This window comes from Momordica charantia (genome assembly GCF_013281855.1).
Source record: "Momordica charantia cultivar OHB3-1 chromosome 3 unlocalized genomic scaffold, Mcharantia_2.0 BLBB01000003.1, whole genome shotgun sequence".
Lineage (NCBI taxonomy): Eukaryota > Viridiplantae > Streptophyta > Magnoliopsida > Cucurbitales > Cucurbitaceae > Momordica > Momordica charantia.
This window is the reverse complement of record NW_028275161.1, coordinates 2514626-2532346: the sequence shown is the minus strand read 5'-3', so window position 1 is coordinate 2532346 and position 17721 is coordinate 2514626. Positions and strand designations below refer to the sequence as shown.

General features: G+C 44.3%; 1 long non-coding RNA gene across 1 annotated transcript; it reads right to left on the bottom strand.

Moving 5' to 3' along the window:
- Positions 1 to 11704: 11704 nt before the first annotated feature.
- LOC111024689 (uncharacterized) lies at positions 11705 to 13789 on the bottom strand. The gene is made up of 3 exons (XR_002603384.2): positions 13548 to 13789; positions 12736 to 12780; positions 11705 to 12132 (listed from the first exon to the last, which is right to left on the bottom strand). It is a non-coding gene; the product is annotated as an uncharacterized LOC111024689 (long non-coding RNA).
- Between the last annotated feature and the right edge of the window lie 3932 nt (positions 13790 to 17721).

Below are 17721 nucleotides of genomic sequence, written 5' to 3'. Positions count from 1 at the left end.
TAGCCGCTCGTTGATTACACGTGTACGGTGGGGAAATTCTTCCGACGGGCTATAAATGCCCCCAATCCTTCAGGTCATACCTCACGTTCCCTGAATTCTTGGAGTTCGATCTGAAGGCAGCTCGAACCCTTGGTAGGTCGGTCTCTTCCCTCTCTCGTAGTTGCCATGTCGTCCTCTTTTAGCAGCAACTTAGGATCCGATTTAGCTCGTAGGTTAGAGTCCGAGCTCGGGGAGATAGAAAACTTTAGATTCTCCGATGACGGGGAGGATAGTGACGCCTCCACTTCAGGTCAGGGTTTGGAATACCCTTCTAGGATACCTGAGCACTACCTCGGATCCCTTCGTAGGGGGTTCGCTATCCCTGAAAACATCCTCCTCAGGCTTCCGGAGGAGGGGGAGAGAGCTGACAATCCTCCAGAGGGATGGGTCACTCTCTACTTCAAAATGTTTGAGTACGGCCTCAGACTTCCCCTTCATCCTTTTGTCCAAGAATTTCTCTTCCGGACTGGGTTGGCTCCGGCTCAAGTGGCCCCCAATGGGTGGGGTGTCATTTTCGCTTTGGCCATCCTTTTTTGGCTACGAGCTCGGGATAGTGAGGAGGCCGAGCTGTTGGACGTAGACCAGCTCCTCGCGTGCTTCGAAGCGAAAAGGATAGCTAAGAAGCCTGGTCGGTTCTATATGTGCGCAAGGAAAGGCGCAGGCAGTATAGATAAGGGGCCGACCTCCATCAAGGGATGGGTGAGGAAGTGGTTCTACGCTTCCGGGGAATGGCTCGCAAAGGACGAGTCAGGTCGTTCCTTCTTTGACGTCCCCACTAGGTTTGGGAACCTAGGTACAGAGTAGTTCTTGCTTTTCGTAATTTTCTTCTGTCATTCAGGTCTAACTCGGATTTTGTCTTCGTGCAGTTTCAATCCGACCAGTCCCCGAGCTTACGCAAGCCTCCTTCGACACGCTGAAATACTACAAGGAGCGCTTTCCGAGGGGTAGGAAGGTCGGAACCCTGGTGACCGACGAGCTGCTGCTTGAATCCGGGCTGCTAGATTACAACCCTGCAGTTCGTCCCATTGAATCCTCAAGGCCGAACTCTGAACTTGGTATGCGAGCTTGCCTCACCCCTTTTTCCTCTAACCTTGTGTTGACCCCTGTTTTTATTTCGCAGCCATGGTTTGCGGATTTGCAAGCAGCGTGAAGCGCAAGTCCAAGGGCCGAGCCCATGCTCTTGAGGCCGCCCAGAGTTCGAAACCTGCCACCCCTGCTGTGGCAGGGCCTGCCTCGGAAGATCCAGCCCCGGTGATCGAGCTGGAGTCTTCTGGGGGTCCCTCGAGGGAGAAGCGCCCCAGGGATCAGACCGAGGCGGTGGACGCCCCGCCTTTGGGCGAGGAGGTGAGGGAGGAAGCCCCTCTGAAGCGAAGAAGGAAGAAAAAGAAGGCGATCTCCCCCTCAGAGGTCGGAGCTTGCAGGGTCTTACCTACAAGTTTCGCAGATCGGGTGGACGATCCTGCGGCCAGGATGGGCGGGACGTCCGACGTGACGGCACGGTTCAGAGTTGAGCCGTCAAGTTCCGGGGTGAGGGACCAGGTGTCCCGCATCTCAGCTGCAAGTTTGGACCGTTGCCTAAGGAGGGCGTCCAAATTCGTGAGCGACCCTGGGTCCGTTCTGCAGAGGACCATCGATTACGCCGCCAAGGTAAGACTAGTGTCCCCATTTTTGCTTAATTTCGCCCAACAGGTAGTTCGGTCTAACTTTTTCCTTGTACCGCTTCTCAGGCGTTCGTTGCTTCCATTCAATCGGCTCTGGCTGTAAAGGCCGAGCTGGATGGGAGGGAAGTTCTGGCAGCGAGGGAGAAAGAGGAGTTCTCTGCTGCCTTAGAGGCTGCTTCCTCCACCATGAAGGATGAGCTGCTAAAGGCTCACTCTGAGGTGGAGATTTTGAAGGCCGAGGTGGAGTCCTAGGCCGAGCTGCTGAAGAAGGAGGAGGACAGGCGCAAGGCCCAACTCCGAGCTGCCCACGCTATCACCAGGGGCTTGGAGAAGGAGAAGTTCCAGCTGCTGAAGGAGAAGGACGACATGCTCCAGGCGCTTGAAGCGAAGGATAAGGAGCTGGAGCATGCGACTGCCGAGCTGGAGACGGCGAAGGAACGCCTCAGCAATGGAGTCCTATTGGAGGAATCGTTTAGGCAACATCCTGACTTCGATGGATTTGCCAAAGACCTTTCTGACGCGGGCTTCAAGTTCCTCATGAAGGGCATTGCTTCCGACATGCCCGACCTTCAGATCGATCTCAGCGGTCTGAAAAGGAGGTATTGCTGAGAAGTGGGCGTCTGGGCCTGGCGGCACCCCTGGCCCCCAAGCGTTGGTGGATCAGTATGTCAGAGATCTGGACTCTGACTACTCCGATCCCGAAGAGGACCAGGTCGGCTCCACTAAAGAGGGCGCTCCTCAAGCAGGCTCTTAGGCGACCACCCTTCATGAGGCTTTTCGCTGTCCTTCTTCCCTTTTCTTTTGTTTTCTGCTTGTCAGGGCAGAGCTGCAAGGTCTATAAGCCTTGGCTCTGCTCTTCATTAATGAAGAAGCTTTGTTCGATTTTACTTTGGTGTCGGCAACATTTTTCATTTCTTTGCCTTTTCCTTGAACTGCAGCCAATGTCACCTCGCACCTCTTACCTTTGAGGTCGCGCCTTCAGTTAAAATAGTTGTAAGTTTGAGTTTGAATCTCTTAATGTTCAATACATTGCACCAACTCTGGATTTTTAACATTTCACCCTTAACTTAAAAAAAGTTAAAAGGCTAAAATCCTAAGTCCGTAGCTATTCTTCATATCGTTCCTCGTACCCCCAAGTTCGGAGGCTTGATCATTTTGAACTTTTCACATCGCCCCTTTGACTTGAAGGTTTGAATTTTAAGTTCGTCAGTGGTTTTGGCATCGCACCTCGTACCCTTAGGCTTCGGAGGATTGAATTTGAACCAACTGCTGGAATGTGATCGCGTGGGAGTCCGTGGCCCCCATTTAATTTCTGGTCGAACTCGGAAGTATGAAATTAAATCATCACATTTATTCCGATCATAATTCTTTTGGAACAGTCTTTACAGATTCATTGAAAATCCTTTTGGCATTTCAAGGATAATAACGCTTCAGGTGCTCCGCGTTCCACGGGTGCGCGAGGACATCTCCTTTCAGATCGGCCAATATGTACGTCCCAGGTCGGACTATGCCCTTGATCTCAAACGGGCCCTCCCAGGCCGGATCAAGGGCACCCACATGCGTTTGGACCCTCCTTAAGACCAGATGTCCGACCTGAAAGGCCCGAGGTCGAACGCGGGCATTGTAATGTCTGGCCATTCTGCCCTGATATTCCGCCAGGCGTAGCTGGGCCATTGCTCTTCTTTCTTCCAACAAGTCGAGGTTGAGGAGCAGCTCATCCTCATTTGTCGTAGGCTCGTAATGCTCTACTCTGTCAGATGGCATGCCGATCTCAACCGGGACTACAGCTTCGGAGCCGAAGGCCAGGGAGAACGGGGTCTCACCCGTCGACTCTCGTTGGATGGTCCGGTACGACCATAGAACCTCTGGTAGCTCCTCGGCCCACCTGCCTTTCTTGGAGTCCAGTCTAAGTTTGATGCCTCGCTTGATGATCTTGTTGACTGCCTCCACCTGCCCATTTGCTTGCGGATGTGCGGGGGACGAGCTAAGATGACTTATGCCAAGTTTGCTGCAAAAGTCGTTGAACTTGGCGTTGTCAAACTGCTTCCCATTGTCTGTCACTATGGCCTGCGGTATACCAAAGAGACATATGATATTCGTCCATACGAAGGACGTGGCCCTGGATTCCGTTATGTGGGAGAGCGCTTCGGCCTCGGCCCACTTGGTGAAGTAATCCACAGCAACCACAGCGAACTTGGTCTGGCCCTTGCCCAAAGGGAAAGGACCAATGATGTCTACTCCCCACTGCGCGAATGGCCACGGGGCCGAGATGGGGGTGAGCAGCTCGGGAGGTTGGTGGATTATGGTTCCGTAGCGTTGGCAATTGTCGCAAGTTCTAACGAACTTCTTGGCGTCCTGGCTGAGGGTCGGCCAATAGTATCCTTGTCGGATCACTTTGGCTGACAGCGACCGGGCGCCTAAGTGATTGCCGCACACTCCTTCGTGGATCTCTCTGAGGACGTACAGGCCCTCTTCAGGGGTTAGGCATCTCAATAGAGGCAGGGAAAAGCCACGTCGGTACAATGCCCCATCTCGGACCACGAACCGAGCTGCCCGCCTTGCCAACTTTCTGCGCTCCTTGGGGTCTTGTGGTGAGTTGCCCCTAATGAAGTCCGCGATCGGATCCATCATGAGGATTCTGGAGCCCCGATCTCCATCAGATCTGGCTCTAAGATCGAGGGATTATCTAGGATCTCGACGGGGACCGACCTGGCCAGGTCGGTCTCGTACGCCGATGCTAACTTGGCCAAGGCGTCAGCATTAGAATTTTCTGCTCGCGGAATCCGGCTTACTTCGTAAGTTCGAAACTGGGCGAGGTACGATCTGACCTTGCCCAAATACTTCTCCATTCGGGTGTCTTTGGCTTGGTACTCGTCCTTGATCTGGCTCACAACCAGCTGGGAGTCACTGAAGACCTTAACACAAGAGGCCTCCAATGCTCTAGCGATTCGCAGGCCGGCAATAAATGCTTCATACTCAGCTTCGTTGTTAGAAGTCCGGAAGCCGAACCGCAAGGCATACTCAAATTGCTCGCCCCCTGGTCCGAGCAAGAGGACCCCGGCTCCGCACCCCTTCTCATTGGAGGATCCGTCGACATAGACTGTCCAAGGTAGGTCGGACTCGCTCAGCTCGGAGGGTGGTGTGAGCTCGGCTATGAAATCTGCCGCTGCTTGTCCTTTCAACGCAGTTCTGGGTTCGAACTGGATGTCGTACTCACTTAGCTCTATTGCCCACTTCATTAGGCGTCCAGAAGCTTCCGACTTATGGAAGATGCCTTTTAGGGGCAAGTTAGTGAGCACCACCACCGTATGGGCTTGGAAGTATGGTCTGAGCCGTCGGGCCGATGTGACCAAAGCGAGAGCCAACTTCTCCATCTGAGGGTATCTAGTCTCGGCTTCGGTCATAGCCTTGCTTGTGTAGTAGACCGGGTTTTGCCGCGCTTCCTCTTGCCTGATTAGGACCGAGCTGACGGCACTGTCAGACACTGCTAAGTACAATTGGAGCTTGTCCCCCGGCATGGGCTTGGCGAGCAAAGGTGCCGAACAGAGGTAGTTCTTCAATTGCTGAAACGCTTGCTCGCACTCCGCTGTCCATTCAAACGGCCCTTTCTTTCGTAGGATTTTGAAGAAAGGAAGGCACTTATCTGTCGCTCTTGAAACAAACCGGCTCAGGGCCGCAACCCTGCCATTGAGACACTGAAGCTGCTTCAGCGTCTTCGGTGCCTCCATCTCGGTCACGGCTTTAATCTTTTCGGGGTTGGCCTCGATTCCCCGGTTATTCACCATGAAGCCGAGGAATTTTCCCGAGGAGACTCCAAAGGCACACTTAGCAGGGTTGAGCTTCATTTGATATGCCCTCAGAACCTCGAAGGCTTCGATCAGGTCGGAGAGATGCGACTTAGACTGCTTGCTCTTGACAAGCATGTCGTCCACATACACTTCCATATTCCGGCCGATCTGCTTGGCGAACATTTTGTTCACCATTCTCTGGTAGGTCGCTCCTGCGTTCTTTAACCCGAAGGGCATGACCTTGTAGCAGTACAGACCTTGGTCTGTTATGAAAGCGGTATGACCTTCATCTGGGACATGCATCTTGATTTGGTTGTACCCAGAGTAGGCGTCCATGAAGGTGAGCAGTTCGTGCCCGGCTGTGGCGTCCACGAGCTGATCGATCCTCGGCAATGGGAAGCAATCTTTCGGGCATGCCTTATTTAAGTTCGTAAAATCTACGCACATTCTCCACTTGCCGTTAGATTTTTTAACTAATACAACATTGGAAAGCCACTCGGGATACGAAATTTCTCTTATGTATTCAGCTTTCAAAAGTTTGTTAACTTCCTCAACAATTACATCACTCCTCTCCTTGTTTATAGGTCTTCTCTTTTGTTTCACAGGTCGGAATGATGGATCTATGCTGAGGCGATGCGTCATAATTCGCGGGTCAATGCCAGGCATGTCCTCATGGGACCACGCAAAGACGTCCGAGTTGGATCTGAGCAAGTGGATTAGCTCCTCTCTGTCGGTGGCCCCCAGCTTGGTTCCTATGCTTACCTGCTTCCCGGGACTAAGCAGAGGAACAAGCTCGAGCTCCTCAGTGGGTGCGGCAAACTCCTTCCTCCGCAGGTCGGCCTCGAGGGCGCAGACCGATGAGCCTTTGAGTGCGGAGGCATAACACTCCCTCGAAGCGGCCTGTTCTCCTCGGACCGTGCCCACGCCATTGGGGGTGGGATACTTCAAAACTTGATGAAGTGTTGAGGGAATGGCCCGAAATGAGTGGATGATGGGTCGCCCAAAGATGGCGTTATAGGCCGATCTACCGTCAATTACCACGAACTCGGCCATTTGAGTGACCCGAGTTTGGTCCTGCCCTTACGTGACCGGCAAGTCGATGCAACCCTCTGGGATGACCGATTCTCCAGAGAACCCGACCAGCGGTGTCGGGCTCCTCTTCAATTGCGACCTCGTCCATCCCAAGGCGAGGTAGGTCGGTAAGGACAGGATGTTAGCGGATGCGCCCCCGTCTACCAGCACTCTCCTGACCACCTCCACAAGGGAGCAATCACAAGTGCATCATTGTGGGGCAGGTGGACCTCCTCCAAGTCTGCACCGTCAAAGGTGATTGGGCAGGTCGGCCCCTGCTCCCTGATGATGCACACCTCGCGCCTGGCTGCACGGGCTAACTCCTTTCTTTTATGTCCGGACTGACCCCCGCTTGGCCCTCCAAAAATGGTATTGATGACCGCAGGTCGGTCGGTGCGTCGGGGTGGCGTCCTTGAACGCTTTCGCTCTTCCTTTTTCTCTGCTGAGCTGGTCCTGGGCTTTCCCACAAACTTCTTGAAGTAGCCGTCTTGAATTAGGTCCTCAATTTGGCGCTTCAACTCCCAGCAGTCCGACGTGTTGTGGCCGTGCTCCCGATGGAAGCGGCAATACTTGTCCTTGCTGCGCCTCTCCGGGGCTCCCCGAAGTTTCTCAGGACGCTTGAGTAGTTTTTCCATTCCAGACTCCTCGATGTTCGTTAGGATCTCGGAAATTGGAATCGTGGTCCTGGTAGGTCCGTTCTCCGCCCTTCGATACTCAGCTCGGCCGCTGGAAAAGGATCCCTTGTCCTTGGACTTGGGATCTGCCCTTTCTACATCTTTTCCACTTCTGCCCCGGCTGATCTTTCGCTCTGGTCGGCCGGTTTTGGTTCGGAGGAGCTCCTGTCCATCGATGACTTTCTTCGCCTTCTGAAGCACCTCGGCGAAGATGGCCGGGGCCTCCTCTCCAAGTTTCACCATGAGGGCTTCGTCGGCTAGACCGGTGAGGAAATAGCACATGGCCGAGTCATCGGAGCAGTGTGCAACCTTCAACTGCTCCTCCTGGAATCTGGTGACATACTCCCGCAGCGTCTCACCCTCCTTCTACCTGATGGTGGCGAGATGGGTCGCTGTCTTTTTGTCATAGTGTCGAGAAAAGAACTGGGCGAGGAACTCCCTTCTCAGCTGAGAGTAGGTCGAGATCGACCTGGCTGGCAGTCTCCGATACCACAATCGCGCGCTGCCAGTAAGCGCGGTCTGAAAGGCGCGGCATTTGATTGCGTCTGATGCCGCTTGGAAGTCCATGAGGCCTTCAAAGACCTCAACATAGTCCTTGGGGTCCTTCGTCCCATCATAAGGCTTCACGGTAGGAGCTTTGAACTTCGAAGGGATTGGTGCTTCCAAAACGTCCGAGGTGAAAGGCGATTCTCCCAAGTCGCCATCGTTCAGTGAATCGTCTTTCTGCTCACATTTGGCCTTTAAGGCCTCCACCTGAGCATCGAGCTCCCTTCTCAGCTGGTCGAACTCCTCCCTTGTGATTATCCCTGTGGGATTGTGAGAGGATTCAGCCTGCCGGTTGGAGCTCCTGTGTGAGCAGGATGGTGACTGCCCTTTTCGGAGAGACGAGCCTCTCTTTCTGTTGAGATGCTCACGGAGGTCTCCCCCCTGGCAAGTGTACCCCTCGCTCTCGTTGTTTTCGGGACGTTCCTCCTCGGCTGGGCCGAGGTGGGAACCCCCTTGCTCGCGTACGTCCACGCGCGTCACTCGATTTTCAGATCGGGACCCTGCACCTGCAGCTAGCATCATTTCGTTATACATTTCCTCCATGGAGTGCATTTGTGTGCGCATTGCCTCCATCTCTCTCTTGAGCGCATCAAAGTTCTCGCTTGTTGGAGCCGGAGCTGGATTCCGGGCGCCCTTCTTAGAGGCCCCACCTCGGCCACGGGTGGCCTTGGACGTCCTCGGGTGCGCAGGCGGTAGGGCAGGCGCGGTGATCCGCGCCGACCTGCGGAGGGGTTCCGTTGCTAGGCCATCGTGACCTTGCCCCTCTACCGCTGCTGCTCCGACCTCCCTCTGGTGGGCATCGCTGGCAGCTAGAGTCCTTCGGTCTGTTGTATTGGTCGAGTTCGCTGGTTGAACCATGTTCGCTCGCGTGTTGGTTTAAAAGAATTGGGATGACTTAGATTGTCGCTTCCCACAGACGGCGCCAAATGTTTATGCAAGGATATGCACAACAGTGTGTTCCAGATTGTAGCTCGAACTCGGCCTTCGGACTGACCTGAACACTTGGCGGACCTGCACAAAAAGGTGAGCACTCCGACGATCAAGTCAGTATAGGTCGGATTCCCAGTTTAGTTCGAGGCCCGAAATCATCGTACCTGATCGGGGAGTGAGGTCCTCTACTTATGGGTGGTAGTCCCGCTAATCTCGCGACGGTTACACCCAGTAATCTCGGGACCGTCGGTTACACCCGGTAATCTCGGGACCGACGGTTACACCCTATAATCACGCCGCTGACAGTTGCTCACATCGGCCCCTACCGAGCTTTCCGGTAGGTCGGACCTCGGCCAGGTTCACCTCGGCCCTCATACTTAGCATCTGTCAACGCTAGTGGTGGTGATCTCGGCGGTCCGAGCTGGGCATGACTCATGAGCCATCTTGGAGAACCAATAGGGGTCCTCCACGTGTCCAGGGTATTCCCTTCCCCAAACACATTTCATGCGATATGAGCGTACCAACTCGGAAAAAAGTGGCCATAAAGCTATACAAAAATGCTGTTGGTACACTTCGTGAGTCCAAATTCACTTACTATTGGGACCAGCTCGTACATTACCTTGCTGGTTCTATCGCACAGTATTTACATAATGTTATACTTGAATGGTGGGCACGGTGTTACCAGGTGAAAAGAAGATATAAAGTGATCATTGTTAACTCTTTAAAAGAGAGTTATTGTAGTAATTATTTGGGTAAATATGTGCAAGATAGTGAAGTTATGTGTCTAATTTTTCTCAAAGGAGCGAGGGATTGAATGAAAACTAAAATAGTAATGCCTTAGTTCCTTGACTTGATAATTGGGCATAAGCTCCTTTCTAGTTCTCCTATTTTGGCTCTTATGTGCAAGAAATTAAGCTGAAAAATTGAATCGATGGGAGACCTGGGGCATTACGGAGCCATAGTGTATAAAGTCGGAGTAACCGTATGCGGCATCATGTGATCACAATGCAATAATTGACCCACTGGAAAATTTTTACTGTGCCCGTACAAAGACTAGCTGGGTGCCATAAAATTAGAACCCGATATAAAAAGGACAAGGGTCTCCGACCGACAGACACAACGATCCCAAGAGAGAAATATTCCTTGCCTAGTTCTGAAGACAAGAGAATAATCACCCATTTTTGAGGAAGAGGCTGACGACAAGGGATGGAGCTGCTGGTTTCATGTTTAACTGGTAACCTTTACGTGTCATTGGTTTTTCAAGAATGTAGATGACCGACATCTAAAGATGTCCGGAATTTTCGATACTTGGAATATTAGATGTCCGACATCTTTAGATAATCATGTTTGTTTTGTAAGAATATTTTTAAAGATATCCGGGAATATTTGGATAACCACATTTGTTCTGCAAGATTTATTCTTACGAATATATTAAATTTATAGAATGTTCCAAAAATGTCCTCATAAATATTTATATAATTTATAAATTCATCTAATATAATAGATTTATATTTATATTTTTTATATGTTTTTTTAGAACAAATTAATTTATTATTCATGTAATATAAGTTTCATTTTCAACTTTAATAGTTTATCAAAATGACAATTATATAATTCATGTTATCCTGGGTAAAATTTATTTATCCTATCATCACATTAAAAAATGACAATTATATAATTCATGTTATCTTGGGTAAAATTTATTTATCTTATCATCACATTATAGTTTTTTTAAGATGAAAAATATCATGGGTATGTTGACTATAAAAAAAATGTTGCTTTACAATTATATATTTATGATAATAAATATAATTAATAATGTAATTCCTTCCCAATAATATAAAAAAATAAATGGATATATTATATAATTTAATGTAGTTTATTTTACATGTAAATCTAATGTACAAATATACTTAACAGCGTAAAGTTATTTATTAAACGATAAGTATATTAATTTATTTTAATTATAAATTTAAAAACAAAAATAAAGAAATTTTTTTAGGAAAAATTAAAAAACATAGATGAAAGAAAATATATGGAGAAAATAATGGATGGCAAAAATGTAAGAAATGGATGTCGTCGACACGGGAATCTTGAAAACCCGTGTTTCAAAAGGGCATCCAAAACTCATAATATGCCTCCCATATGGACATCCTAGGATACCCGGGCATCTCGAGATACCCAGATATCTTACATTACTGCAAAACAAACGTAGGAATCCAGATGTTCGTCTCACGAAAATCTTGGATTCCCACCAAACAAACGGCCCCTTAGGAGTTTGCCTTGATTTCTTCTTGAAATGGGTTACTTATTTTTATTTACCCACTGTATTTCTCCCATCCCCTATGAACTAAACTCCATTTTCGAGAGAGATTGCATGTTGTAACTCATGAATAGCAACACTCTAGTTGATTGTGTATGCTGATAAATAGAGCTGTGATAATATTTTCATCTTACTGACTCTTATTGGCCACTTCTATCGGTTTGTTAGCTCTTGTATGATTCAGAAGGATATACACGTAGCATGAATAGCTCTATTTGTGGATTAGTTACTTTTCTTTAGTAGATTTTGTGGATGCTTAGGAATAAGGTCCCTTAACCATGCTTAGAAACTTCTTTTATTGCTTGAGTATTTAGCAATGAAAGTCGTAGATATTCATGCTTGGGTGACACGACCCGTCCCAAACACCTACTAGTCTTAGAACGAGTCGTGCCAACCATAGACCCTGACTAGCTATGGAGTCCACGGTCAACTTCTTTCTTAACTTTAACCTAATCTTTGACTAACAAGCTCTGAATGGATGCACAATAAATCAATAATCTCAACAGAACAACCATTCTTACATCCATTCTAAACATTCCTTTTTATCGAAAAGGTGATAACAGTTTCACAACAACTACATGTACGTACAAAGTGATATGCAGATCCCCAACAACTCTGGGTGACAAAAGCTAAACTAAAATCTCCTTGAAACTCAGAAAGTCAGATACTTAGATACAGCCTGGGGGAAAAACAAATGATAACCAGTGAGCTAGGAAGATCAATGAGTGGTAGGTTAGTCAGTGATAATGGTAAACATGAAGTTTCTTCGGCAACGATTTTTCCAAGCAATATGCTTGAGGGGACGATAGGAAAATATTCTCGTAAAACATCTTTCTTAACAACTAAAATTCAGTTCTTAAAACAAATTTCATAAAACTAAAGTAACAACATTCTCATTTGAATTTCATAAAACCTAAACAACTAAAAACTCAGTAAAATTTCTCAAAATAAACTTGTATAAACAATTTCTTTCTAGGCAAATCGAAAAGGCAACGCTCCCAAGTCCAGTATTTAGATCAGGATTTGGAATCCGGATTTGGTCCTAATCGCCCCGACATTCCCCTGCGTCCCCTGCGACCTAATTACGCCAACTTCTCAACCTGCTCTCAAACACATTCTAAATCATATAAAACATTCTTCTTTCAAACATAAAACAAATAGCTAAAATATAACACCACACACGTATCCATATTCTATTATGGTCTACTGACATAGAATAATCTCAATACACACAGCAGAATAATTCTCTCAACGCGCAGAGTTAAATGGTCCCAAAGACCTTCTATTTCTAGGTATACTATAGAAACACATTCTTCTAGCATACAGGTAATCACCTGAATACAATAACATGGTGGTTTGAAATCTATTCTCAATCTCATAAACGGTTCTAAAATTCTTTTCTTCTTCTTTCTAAGAACATTTCTAACTTTCTCAAATCATTTCTAAAATCTTTCTTTCTAAAAACATTTCATGAAATTCTAAAATCATTTTCTAAAATCTCATTCTAAATAATATTTCATAACTTTCTCGAACATTTCTTTGAAATCATAAAACATTTCTAAATTCTAAGAAACATTTATAAATTATCAGACAAACGCATTTTCTTCATTCTTAGCAGATATGCTAAAACATACATAATATCTATAACTTCTCAAAAATTCTATAATAAATATCCAAAAATATTTAATAAAATAATCACTCACAAATCCTTTAAACCGGATCCTACGCTGTTCCAAATTCCATTTGACCTGAAATATATTAATCCAATATCAAATTAATTCATTCTTTAATCCAATATAATTTCAAAATACTCTTGTTCCCAATATAAATCATATATATTATCTTCCAAATTACCCCATATATCAAATTTAATATTTCATTCTCTCTCTTGATTAAAAACCATCACTTCTTCATTTTCTTATCACCTTACACACGTGAGACCCAAAAACACAATTTAATTTCTCTTCCTTTCAACTTCTCACGTGAAAGCCCCTCATTTTCATCAATTTCATTTTCCTTGTCATTTTTTTTTAACAACAATTCTTCTCTATCTTCCAATCAACAACCCCTCTTCTTCTTCTTCATCTCTCTTCTCCAACCAAACTCACGGGTTCATCTTCTTCCTCCCTCACTTCTCAATTTTCTTTTGTTTTCTTCGTTTCTTTTTCTTTTCTGCAATTTCTTCTAACCCACCTAGCTTTGTTTTCATTAATTTGTACCAAGGAAAAGACAAATTAATTTCTTTTCATTTTTTGCTTCCAATCTCAAGCCATTACAAAAACAACATTTCTTCTTAAAATTTCTACCATACAACCCAACCAAATCGTACAAATCGAGCTCCACAATTTTATCCTTCATTCTTAGCTAAGAGTAACAAGAGTTTTCCCGCCATTCCTTGACCACCCATTAAACTCAACTCCTGAAGGACATTTATTTCATAAAAAACCCACAAATACAAATCCTTAAGAGCTTCACATAACCATGGATTCTTCCTATTTGATCTCTAGAAACTTACCAAATTCTAGATCTTAGCTCCGAATCGGAAAGCTTCTCCTTCTTCTCCATTTCAGCAACTTTCATCCATCTTCCCAGTCCTCAATCTCTCTGTTGTTTTCTAAAACCCTTTAGTCGTCTTTTTTTTTCCTTGCTCCTTTCTCTTCTCTTTTCTTTCTTTTTCTTCTTCTCTTTCTCCTTCGTTCTTTCTCCCTCTTCATTTCTTTTCAGTTTTCTTTTTCCTTTCCAATTTCTTTTTTTCCTTTTTTTCTTTCTCCTTTAGCCACACACGTCTCCAATCCAATACGTGTCCCAACACAAAAATTTCCAATTTTTCCCTTTTTTTTACCCAAAAAGACCATAATGCCCTTATAACTTTACTCTTTTTTTTCCTTTTTAGAAATCAATGACAAATGGGTCCTTACTAATTATTACCTTATTTTTTAGAAGTTCTTCCTCGAAATTCAGCCACGATAACCAATAAAGAAACTAAAGTATCCAATATGTACCAGATCTTCACTTTCATAAGATTTTCTACATACTTGTACCCACATCTGATTGTTCCTCAACTCTAGGTTGCATCATTTTAAATACCTGCCCCTGACCACGAGATCTATTTATTCACCCTTTCGATTTTGCTTCGCTAGAACTCCTTGTATTGATTTGTTCTTTGCTACCCATTGTGAATGGTTTTATCTGTGTATCAGGACATCCTTGAACAACCGGTCTTGAGGAAGCACCTTGCGAAACACTATCTTCATGTACTTGCTGTGGATATTCTCTGCTCATGTGACCTACCTGACCACAATTATAGCAAATATTTGTTCCCCACAAACACTGGCCATTATGTAACTTTCCACACTTCTGACATGAAGAATAGGATATGTTGTAACTAAATGCAGACTCCAGTTCCTGCAAGGTGTGCTGACTTTTACTAGGTCTTCTAAATTGACCTGAACCACTCGCAGTCTGCCGTGAAACATTTGTGTTTTCTCAAAAACTCGATGTTTCATGAAATCTTGGTTTAAACTTGCTATGACTCACTACCCCTGGTACAAAACCTCTATCGTTGCTTCGAAACTTTCTATTATCTGAAGAACTCATAGTGCTAGAAAAAGAACCTTGCACATTTTCCGATACTTCTCTTTGTTTCTTTCCTTCCAACACACTTTTTTCAACCCTGGCGGCTGCTTCTACTAAAGGCCCAAACTCTTGCCATCCGGATGCAGTAATGCGACTCCCAATCTCCTCTCGCAACCCATCTTCGAACTTTCTACACCTGTCAATCTCATCATCGATAACAGTAGATGCATACCTGGAGAGTTTTATATATTTTTTATGATATTCTGCCACGGTCATCACCCCTTGCACTAATTTTAGGAATTCACTTCGTTTCGAATCTTTGTAGGATCTTGGATAGTACGCACATCCAAATGAGAGGGATCCTGAGACCATGGAAGAATGGTTAAAGAAAGCTTAAAATAAATGATCGTTACTACCTATACTGACAAGGTGCACATTCCTTTTCGGTAACTCAATCGTAAGATCTCCAAAGTTAAGCGTACTTGACTGGGAGCAATCTCCGACTGGGTGACCTTCTAATTGCTTTACTAGGAAGCATGTGAGTGAGGACAAAGCATGTTGGAAGAACTCGTGTTGATTTGAAGGGATAGTCTATGCTCTTCTAAGTAGCTCAGAACTAAACGGTGGTGCGATTGGGTCGCAGGGGATGCAGGGGGATGTCGGGGCAAAGAGGTGTCAAATCCAAATTCTGAATCCTGGTCCAAATCCTAGACTCAGGGCGTTACATTGGGTGTCTCCAAAGAGAACCAGATCGGTTTGAGCATCAATTGCGATCTTAATGCTAGAGTGTAGGCTGTGAGTGAATGCAAGTTAAAGGATCTCCCCATCTTAACCCCATTTATGTTTTCTCCTTTTTTGCCGTCTGTGTGATAACTCTCCAAAAGATAGTTATTCTGGTGATTATTTGGGTGAAAATGTGCATTAAAATGTCAAAGTGTATCGGTTTTAGGCCATAACTAGCATAAATAGCGTTTAATTGCAAATTCTGAGCTAAATATCCTTAGTTTTGAGAACTTTGGCCAAAAACAGCATAAACTATCGTATTTGTGGTTCATTTGCACATGTTTTTAAAGAAAAAGCTAAAAAGAGAAGGAAGTGTTGAACCAAAGAAGAAAAGTCAAAACATTTTTAAGTCATAGCATATAAAAGTTGGAGCATAGCGATGCTAGAGCATGGGTGTCCGTACAGTTAATTCAAAAACATGGGATTCACTTATGTCCGTACAATCCCCAGTCGGGTCCCTAGGTCCCAATATTTAAAGGGAATGTTGCCCTAGCCGACAGACACGCAAATCCCAAGAAAGACAAAAATTGAGAGCTGAAAAGACCAAGGAACAAAATATACCCATTTTCGGGAGGAGAGCTGACGCCAGAAAGGGAAAGTTCACCTGCTGGAACGAACTGACTGCTTCTTCTTCTCTGTCATTTAGCCAATTTTCTACTATGGGTTGTATTTCTTCTTCTTCCATTTTGTTTTCTTCACCCATTATGAGCGAAACCCCATTTTGGGGGAGGTTCACATGTAACAACCTGTATTTTCTAATACGGTTATTCTGACAAAATGCGGAAACGTAACTTTCAAGAAACCTTAAGAACTAAAATTATTCAGCGGAAGCAATTTCTTTACAGAATTTTTCTAAACTAACTTAACTAAATAGAAAGATGACTTTCAAACTTTTGAATAACTAAATCATTCAAACATTCAAAACAATCCTACATTCATTCATACTTTCAAAAATCAAAGTGGAATGTTGCATTATTTGGGTAGCAGAACATATGTGGTTACTCGTCGGTAACACCAATCAATTAGAAGCTTCTATCAGAGTTGTCGAATTAATATCGATCAGAATAGAGTTGTCGAAATAATATCGACCAGAACAGAGTTGTCGAAATAATATCGACCAGAATAAACAGAACGATTACTTAAGTGTGAGGCCACGTGAGTGAATAACACACACATGAATCTTCATTCCCAAGAAATGCCAAACCACAAAAGTGTCTTCCCACAAATAAGCCAGAACAAAAATCTATCAATTCCAAATTAGGCTACTACCCCAAATAAGCAAAACGTTCCTCAAAACAAAATCATGGCATATCCAGATAGCCCTATCAAATCAATGAAAATATCTTTCAAATAAAATGCAAACAAATACTTACTTTCAATATTAAATTAATTCAAAACATTTGAATAATTTAAAACAAACTTTATCAATCCTCCAAAACATGTTTCCAAATATTTCACAAATAAACAAAATCTCAATTTCAAATCTTTAAATAAATCTAAACAAAACTTTATCAAATCATATAAGGATACTTCAAATACTTTGCAAATAAACATAATATCAATTGTCAAATTAGTTTTCAAATCCATAATAAAACTTCAATTTCATAGGGAAGATATCAATTTCAAATCTTCATATCAAATCCAAAATACATTTTAGTTTTCGAAGGAATATGATAAATCACTTACAATACTTTTCGAAGGATTTGAAATCACTTACAACACTTTTCGAAGGGATATGGTAAATTACTTACAATACTTTTTCGAAGGGATATGACAAATTACTTACCTCTTTCAGAAATCCTACAAATCTTATTAACTTCCTCTTTGGTAGTTGTCAACTTAGAGGCCTATAAACAACCAATATCCAAAAGCAATCCTTAAATCCTATACAAGGATTTAAAATTCAATCAATTACTAACCAAATCTAATCTACCTAATTTTTTCCATTCAAAACAATTTTTTATGCAAAATAATTAGGAAAGTATGGATTTGGGGCTACAAAACCATATCTGAAAACTGGGTTAAAAACCCTCTAAAATCAACAATAACAACCTTTAAAAATACAAGAATCGGTACAAATTAATACGGACTAAATTTACAAAATGTTTTTCAACAAAACAAGTTTAAAAGCCTTTATAATCAATTGAAAATTTGGGGATTTTAAATCTGGAAAATTTCATATTTTATAAAATAAAACTTCAAAGAATTTTCCATAAAATAATTAACAATTTACTGATTTTTATAGAAAAATCAGATATGAAAACTTTATAGAAAACCTTTAAAACTTGGTAAAAACATATAATTTTTCGTGTAAAAATCATAACAACAAT